A 10,286-nucleotide genomic window follows, 5' to 3' on the forward strand; every position below is an offset into this window, starting at 1 on the left:
TTAAGATCCAAGGTGGACAACCACTGAACACGAGCCAGAGCGTCTAGGGTGTAGTCTATCCTGGGCAAGGGATAGGAGTCCTTTACCGTGACGTCATTCGGCGCCCTGTAATCTACACAAGTTCTTGATACCGTCCTTCTTATCTACTAGGACTACCGGCGACGACCACAGGCTGTCAGAACGCTCCACTAACCCCTGCGCAGCCATCTCCTCTACCATGCGCTTTATCCGCTTTGTCCGCTTTATCGGCGGACTGTCTGTGGTATTGATGGAGTGTCGGACCAACAACGTGCAACCAAGGTCGTGGGCATCTCAGCTGAAGACGTCCTCGTGATCCATCAGCAGTTTCTCCAATTTCACCACCTGCTTGAGCTTGGTGGAGCTACGTACCACCAAATCCACCACGTGTGGAGGTAGCGCAAAGCTCGACTCACCCGCATCTCCGTCTACATTACCACTGCAGCTGCTCGCTGCTTTATGAAACATGGAGAAAAATTCAATGAGTATTAATGTTAGTGAAGTTAGCTATGAGCAATACAACAAAGAAACATTGAAAAGACTTTTACGAAAGTGTAAGTTGTAAGAGAAGTAAAGAAAAGGATAACTAGTCAGGGAATTTGTAAAGAAGTGGACCTAGAATATGATGCAAAGCTGATTTGTATGAGCTGATAGATTTCTGTGCCACAACTTCGTCTGGTAGGGAGTTCCATATACTGGCGCACCGTAGTGAGAAGAATCTCCTCCTGGCCTCTATTGAACTGTGGGTGATCTGAATTTTGAATCTGTGTCCTCTTGTACCTTGAGAAGGTGCCATGGTAAATATTTCCTCAGGCGAGATACCACACTCTTTGTGGGAAATTTTCCAGTGTTTGAGGTCAGCACGCAGCAGTCGCCCCTGGAATGAGTATAGGTCTTATATTCTGAGTCGCTCACCATATGGTACCTCAGACAGGCCCTCAATGTGGCGAGTCCAGGTTCTTTGTACTGATTCCAGCAGATGAAGGTCTCCCAAGAAGCCTGTGTTTCACACACAGGAGGCATATTCTAGAATTGGTCGTATGTGAGTTTTGTAGAGAGTGATCATGAAGTCTTGGGATCTGCAGAGCGTGCTTTTGAGAACATTTGCCGACATTCCAGAGGCTTTGTTGGTAGTAGACCGAATGTGGTGATGGAATCTGAGACTGGAGTCTACTAGGACACCAAGGTCCTTGTGTTGGTCTACCATGGTGATGGGGAGTCCTTGGAGCGAATACTCTGACAACGCACCAATGCATTGCCAAGGCACTGTACCATGTTGTAGCCTTAACACTACACACTTGTCCTTATTGAGGTCATGCTGACAGGACGAAGTTCCAAGGGCCAGTGATAGGAGGGTAGATGGGCTGTACTTCAAGTAAATCTTTATGTCATCGGCAAAGATTTTACAGTTGTTCTGTATTGTGGATGGCAGGTGGTTAACATACAGTAGGAAAAGTAAGGGTCCCAGTACCGAGCCCTGAGGTACACCACTCTTTACATCTCTGTAGCTGCTTTTAACACCTGCAACAGATACACTCATGGATCTACCAAGTAGGAAAGAGCAAATCCAGCTTAACAGGTTGCCAGTGATACCAATGCTATGGAGTTTTTAGAGTAGCACTGAGTGGTTAACCACATCAAAGGCTTTAGATAAGTCAAATAGAATAACATCATTTACATTTCCAGTCTCAAGTCCAGATGAGACAAAGTCGTAGGTAAGAAATAGTTGATCATCAGCTGTTCTACCGTGCCGAAAGCCAAACTGGTTGGGAGAGAGTAAAGCATTATGTTCAAGAAATGTATAAATATGTTCAGCCACAATCCTCTCTGATGTCTTGCAGCAGACTGAGGTTAGACTTATGGGTCTATAATTTAGAGGAGCAGAGCGAGATCCTTTTTAAAAGATAGGTCGACCTATAGAGTTTTCTCTCTACTGATGCATTTTAGGTCAGTAAAATATACAGGGTTTTCCAGCAGATATCGGGTCACAGTGGTGAAATGCTGTTTGAAAACAGAGTTATCTGGGGCATCAATACCAAGTACGATAAGGGAATTTAATTTCTTCTGTTTTTCATTCATTTCACGAATTTCTTCTCTGATCAGTCTCCTAGCATTATCATCAGTGTTGTTAGCTGGGTCAGTGGTGGGGTTTGCGGGAGACACTGATGACTGGGGGAGTGAGGGTGGAGAGGTTAGGCTCTCAACCTTAGCTGACAAAGTGTGCACGGTTTCACATAACTTCTTCACAGTTTGTAACAGCTGTTTAAAGGCCGGATTGTCTGGTCCTGATGCAGGACTTGTACATCGGCATTCTGTGCAAATATATGCAATGGCATCACCACCGAACTGTACTATCCCCCTAACCAGTTCATCAGGCAGTCCCAAACACATGCCAGACGGGCAGAATCAATGGGACCGATCGCGAGCTGCCATGTAGGTGCCTTCAACCGCCAGATGGGTTAATTATTTCACAGCAAGTTAGTCAACTGGAACGTACTTTTCTGCACGTTTTGTAAATATCAAATGGTTTAATAAAATAGTTATAATCTTTCTAAGAATGTACTCGTGGCATATAAGCTAAAAAAGTGGAAATGTTTATATAATGTCGAGCGCTCTTCTTTCCCATCTCCATTTCTGGGACAAAAAATAGAAAAGATCATTAATAGGTAAAGCGTAGTCTTAATGCCTTTTTCTTTCCATAAAGATTAATATAAATTATATTCATACAGAAAATCACAACAATTAATAGTCTTAAGAAATTAACAGTATAGAGGATATTGTCTGACATGCACCGAGATTGTTCTATCGAAACGTAAACAAATCTAGTGTGATAAGAGCCATCGCCACACTCGCTACACAACGACTTCACTCTGGATAACACTATGGATATTAGTGAGGATGAACTTAGAAAATGGACAGTGCCAACTCTGAGAAACTTTCTGGGATCAAAAGGCATACCAAGTTCGCTTGTTGTGATTCAGTTAGGAAAATTCGGTTTCGGTAATGTTGGCCAGGTTATTTCGGCACAGACTCCGAAAATTGTTTTTTTTATAAATGCTACTCAGCGATATTTGCTCTACGCTTTTTGAGTGGAGCATTATCCTATGTGATAAGGGATATATATATACTATTAGACTTACAAAAAATATTTTGATGGGACACTGGTACATCCATACTTTGCACCATTAGGAACATATATTTGCATATTTTTATGTCATTTTCAATCAGACACATAGATAAATAACCAAACGTTTATATTATGAGGTATGTAGGCATGAATATCAATATATATATATTTTTTTTTTTATAGGGCTTCCACAAGAGCGACAGTTCGGCGCAATAGGCAGGACCAACTTGTGAATTAAACCAGCTGGCGAACAATGAAAACTACACAGATAGCGATTGGTGCCATTGGTACAGCGATCATACCCAATGCAGTCATCTCCTTCAATTTGGTTGCAAGTAGCACAATGGTCATCAGCACTAGGGTTAGTAGGGTTATTAGTAGTGGGGCGCCTATCTAGCTGTGAAGGTAGTGTAAAAGAAAGTTGGGGGTTGCCTGTAGGTGTCCGGCCATTACCGCTGCCGCGACCGTGACCTCTATTTCCTCTACCTCCACGTACCATTATGGTATTTACTTGTGCTAATGGTTAGGGATCACCAACCAGGTGTTGAGAAGTAGCTGTAGTCCTAGATGGTTAGACAAGTAATGGCTGGTAACAGATAGGACGGAGCACAACAAAACACGTCCGCCTCCACCGACCGCCACTACTACTCAGGACGTCCTTCAGCTGCAAGCAGGTAGCACAGCAATGCCCCCACCATCCACAGCTCTCGCAGCAAGCCTTGATGGGATCACGTGCTCGCACATCTTCCAGCAAATGTGTCCTCCACTCACCACGGCAGTCACTGCGACGATGGCCACGTTGGCCACACTTCCAGCAGAGGCCACTAAACTCACCTGAGGTGGTGCGCATCTCCTTCCCTGCTGGACTTGCGTGCAGCGAGCTGGTAGGTGGCGGCGCGGCGACGTCTGGACGGCGAAGCAGTGATATGGTGTCACAGCGGCGGCGGTAGTGTACAGAAAGGTCTCAAATTCCATGGCCCTCGCCAGTGCCTGCTGCACATCTGCTGGGTGCGCCTGCTTCACGTAGACTTGCATCTGCTGATCCTCCAGTGCATCTACAAAAGCATCTTGAGACAGTACTGTCACCATCTCTTCTGGAGCCACTGGGTATGCATTACACACCAGTGACTCCACCGCTTGGGCTAGCTGTGGGAGAGACTCGCCCTGCTGTCGTGTTCTGCCCTTCAGCTGTTCCCTGTACACCTCGGCCTGGAACACACTTCCGAAGCGCTTCCCTAACGCGTCAGCCACCATGGTGTATGTCAATAATGAAAGTTGTGGGTAATAAGCTTCACACTATTGTGTATCAAAACCCAACTTTCACTGGTTTAAGAATTAATTTCCTTTCGTGCCACAGCTTTTCAAGATCAATGCAATTAAGACACTATTATATAGATGTTACAGCCTAACTTCTTGGGAATTGTTTGATAGCGAGATTAAGTTTCTCAATACTTTCTTTTTAAATAATGGCTTTCCTCATAATATTATTAATTTTACTATCTCAAAATTTCTTGACAATAAATTTACCAACTCTCCCCTCCCTTCTAAAACTTCGGAGAAAACAAGAAAATATATTGCGTTACCTTTTTATGGCCACCTCAGTTATTCTATTAGGGAAACCCTTAATAGCTCTTTGAAAACGTATTATCCTGACACTAAATTTGCTTTATTTTTACTAATCGTCACACTATTGGCTCCCTTTTCAAATTCAAAGATAGTGTTCCTGCAAGTCTTAACTCTAATGTCGTACATGAATTTATCTGTTCGTGCTGTAAAGCACGATACATGGCGAGACTTGCAGGAACCTAACGCACAGAATAGATGAGCACAAAGGTTTTTCTGTTAGAACCAATAGACCTTTCTCAAAAAAAAAAAAAAAAAAAAAATCAGCGTCTGCACCCTTGGGGCTAAGCTCCGGATCGCCTACAATCCTAGATCCGCCCCTGGTTAAAGTTTGGAGGACAGCGGCGGTGCTGCTATCTGTTGGTAGCGAGCAATTTCATAGAAACATTTTCAGGAATAACTTATGAAGATTTCTCCCATGCTTCCCCCACCCAACCTCATATTCCTTCCCTCTATTCTGTCATGTTAATAACCTTATAAGGCAAATAAACCATGTTTATATATATATATATATATATATATATATATATATATATATATATATATATATATATATATATAGAGAGAGAGAGAGAGAGAGAGAGAGAGAGAGATTCATATATATATATATATATATATATATATATATATATATATATATATATATATATATATATATATATATATATATATATATATATATATATATATATATATATATATATATATATATATATATATATATATATTGTGAGGGCATCGCATTATTTCCCCTTTATTTATTTATAGTATATGCGTAGCCTCTGGCCACCAAGCGCGGGCTGTCGCTGTTCCGCTGTACGGCAAACCACCCTCTCTTTGTTTCCACCATTTTGTTGTGCCTGCGAGCCTCGCCTCAGTATCAAGGTAGCCTTCAGCGGAGATAGACACGCACTCTCGTGGTCTGGCACAGGGTAGGAGATTCGTGTTGCTGGGCTTCTCTTGTTGCTCACTAGTCATCGGTCTGGGAGTTGTGCCCTCTCTTGAGTAGCTGGCTTGTTACTCGGTAGACCGTGGCTGTAGAACAACGGGCTTGTTGTTCTTTGAGAAGCGTGGCAAGTTTGGCTATACTTCTCGTGCGTTCGTCCACTCGGGTGTGGCGGCGCGGAGGGACGCGTTATTTCCTCGTCCTGTTTGTTTTGTTGGTGGCCGTGGTCACCAGTGTGGTTTGGTGGGCGGCTGTGTGCCCCCACCATCGTTTGTGTAGTATCAGTAGTATACTGTTTATAGTACCGGCCAGTCTTCAGCGGAGTTAACACGTACGATCTCGGCACAGGAAGAGACACGTGTGGCTGGACTGTGCGATAGTAGTACTCATTGGTCATCGGTCTGGGAGTTGTGCCCTCCTGTTGAGTAGCTGGCTTGTTACTCGGTAGACCTTGACTGTTAGACCAACGGGCTTGTTGCTCTAGGAGAGGTGTAGTAAGTTTGGCTGCATTTCTCATGCGTCCGTCCACTCGGGTGTGGCGGCGCGGAGGAGAGACACGTTTTGTCTCGTCCTGTTTGTTTTGTTGGTGGCCGTGGTCACCAGTGTGGTTTGGTGGGCGGCAGTGAGCCCCCCATCATCTTTTGTGTAGTATCAGTAGTATACTGTATTGTAGTGGTAGTAGCCACGCACACTATTGAATGCTGAGAGGCTTCATGCTGGCCAGTGGTGCGTAGTTGTCGTCCGCCAGACTTGTCTGTGACGAGTATCTGGACTCCGTGTAGGGCTGTTGTCACCCGTAGGTGGTGTCTGGGCTTGTGTGTACACCACCGGATGTGCTGTACACATCATATATTGTAGTAGTGTAGGCTAGGGGTGTCAGTCTGACAGGTGTCAGGAAGCACTTGTCGTAGTAAGATAGTATAGTAATATATACACGGCACGTTTTGTCCCAGTCTGTGATTCATCACCATCTGTGGACAAGGCGTGTGGAGAGGCATTAATACTTCATAGAGAAGTGGGTGGAATTGTCCTTGTGGGCGGTTTCTCTATGGGGTATTAAGGCCTCGCCCTGTTACACATAGCATCTACCATTTATAAATTCTACTTGGTTGGGTACAGGAGGAGAAGGAGTTGCTGAGGAGATTCCCTTACAGTGGGGGAAATTATACACTGTTGGCGACCTTGAAAGAACCTGAGGGTTACGGCGGCTGCGAGTTATAGTAGTGGGGACTCTGTGGAGTTTTATAATCCCCACTGTTCTGACCGTAACAAAGTTCGCGATTTTGCAGGAATAACACTCTAGTGATCTGTAGCAGTTAACTGCAGCCGTGGCGTACATAACAATATATATATATATATATATATATATATATATATATATATATATATATATATATATATATAGATAGATAGATAGATAGATAGATAGATAGATAGATAGATAGATATCTTCATATATAATATATATATATATATATATATATATATATATATATATATATATATATATATATATATATATATATATATATATATATATATATATATATATATATATATATATATATATATATATATATATATATATATATATATATATATATATATATATATATATATAGATAGATAGATAGATAGATAGATAGATAGAGAGAGAGAGAGAGAGAGAGAGAGAGAGAGAGATTCATATATATATATATATATATATATATATATATATATATATATATATATATATATATATATCTCTCTCTCTCTCTCTCTCTCTCTCTCTCTCTCTCTCTCTCTCTATATATATATATATATATATATATATATATATATATATATATATATATATATATATATATACATAGATAGATAGATAGATAGATAGATAGATAGATATATTCATATATATATATATATATATATATATATATATATATATATATATATATATATATATATATATATATATATATATATATATATATAGATAGATATATATATATATATATATATATATATATATATATATATATATATATATATATATATATATATATATATATATATATATATATATATATATATATATATATATATATATATATATATATATATATATATATATATATATATATATATATATATATACACGTTTCAGCATATTGGGCCACCTGTATACCACTACTTTTATGATGTCATATCAGTCATTGGAAGTTAGAGGAGCTGCGTACAAATTCTCTCACATTCTCGCATTTATGTTCACAAAACAATATTTCTATTAGCTTTTTACAAACCTTGCCCCAAGAAAGGATGGTTTTGTAATGCATAAAGTGAAATCTTACATGGAATACCAAAAAATAGAGCAGAGATGAGATCAGCCACAGACGAAGCGGGAGACTCGCGGCCACTCGGCCGCTTCTTCTTCTTCTTGTGACCCTTTTAGCCTGCGTATTGTCTTTTCACATGATATTTGTTTCCACTCCTCTATTGCCTGCTATAATGGATATCATATCTTAGTATTCATATACGCTCATGCCATGAGGATTCAACTCCGTGGCAGTGAGTGATAGTGAATTAGTAATGAAATACCCCGGTATTTCAATAGTAATTCACTATCACTCACTGCCACGGAGTCAAGGTTATCCTCGTGGCATGAGCGTATATGAATACTAAGATATGATATCCATTATAGCAGATAAGAGAGGAGTGGAAACATAAACATCATGATGAAAGTAACATGCAAGCAAAAGGGTCACAAAAAGAAGAAGAAGCGGCCGAGTCGCCGCGAGTCTCTCGGTTCGTCTGTGGCTCATCTTATCTCTGCTTTATTGTTTGGTATTCCATGTAAGGTTTCACTTTATGCATTACAAAACCATCCTTTCTTGGGGCAATGTTTGTAAAAAGCTAATAGAAATGTTGTTTTGTGAATGTAAATGCATATATAAGACAGTAACACCACCTGGAGAGGTGGTGTTCCCAGCAACCTCAGAACAACCTGATAGCAACCTTGTCACTGTCCCTCCAAGCGTTCATGGATGCCATTTCGCTGCAAGAGGCTGCTCTGACGTTGTTAACCCCTTCAATACCATGACGTATTTTCCTATTCACTCAGTTTACTATTTGGTGATTTTATAGATTCAGAAACACATGTAGGGATTAAAATAGTGAAAGCTGTGGCCATTAATCTTCTGACCTTCACAGACCCATCCTGATGTCAATTAAATTTGTCTTATTATACACAAAGCTCAAGGTAGAAATGCGTTCCAGTACTGAAGGGGTTAAAGAATCTTGGATCCAGCTCCAGGAGCGCTAGAGACAGAGGTGGGTAGCCAGCCAATCACAGCGAAGCTACTGCGTTCAGTACCTCACCCGGCAAATTCAAACTCAGAAAATTCACTAAAACGGATATGGTTGTATGTTATGCGGACTTTTTGGTCAAACTTTATATAGTACGTTAAACCTGAAATTCGTTAAACGAACGTTCGTTAAGCGGAGTATTACTATATATATATATATATATATATATATATATATATATATATATATATATATATATATATATATATATATATATATATATATATATATATATATATATATATATATACTACAAATGAATATTGGCTCCAAATATTGGTTATCGGCCTCCTTGACTACTAATAATTAGTATTGGTATCAGCCCTGAAAAATCCATATTGATCGATCTTTAATAAAAATGTATGATACCAGTTCAGATATACAATATGCAGCTCAATAAATGTGTATATATATATATATATATATATATATATATATATATATATATATATATATATATATATATATATATTACAAAATATCAATTAAATAACACTTAAAAGACACAACTTGAAGATTGGTGACACATACTGTGCACGTAGGCCATGTTGGATTCTTCCAGTTTCGGTGAGATTGATGACTGATACATTTATTGTTGAATTAATAAGAAATTGACTTTTGCAGCGTTCATACCCCATCATGCTGTCACCTTCCTCATATGGTAACTTGCAATGACAAAAAACATGGAAAGTAGTGGTGTGTACATTACCGTTAGATTGGCAGATATCATGGGAAACATTTCCATTTTGCCATTTCTTAAGCAACTAGCCAAGTGTTGTCTCATTTTACTTTGTTTCCTGATACATCAACTAGGATTGACTTCAAAACATAGAGCAGTTGCATTAGCAATGGCAAAAAATCCAGTCATTGCATCAATTCTGCTGCTTGCACTTAGGTTTCTGCTGAGTTGTAATTGCAGTGTTACCTTCCAAAATTAACAAAGAGGCTGCTACTTTTTTTTTACAATATTAGGAATGTTGCTATTTTTTTTCTATGCAAACTATCATAAAAGTTGACGTTTCCTGGCTTAACAATGCCCAAGACAAAATTACTCAGAATTACCCAATGATGTTTAACATTAATTACTTGAACAAATGGAAAGTCTTTAGGTGCATAACCACAGGGATCTCGCGAGCTTTCCCCTGGATCCGTCATACGGGTAGGTAAGCCCCTCTGGTGCCTTGGCATCCAAGGGGCTTGCACGGTCGAACCCCAGCAGAACCA

This window comes from Portunus trituberculatus, chromosome 2 (genome assembly GCF_017591435.1).
Source record: "Portunus trituberculatus isolate SZX2019 chromosome 2, ASM1759143v1, whole genome shotgun sequence".
NCBI classification, from domain to species: Eukaryota; Metazoa; Arthropoda; class Malacostraca; order Decapoda; family Portunidae; genus Portunus; species Portunus trituberculatus.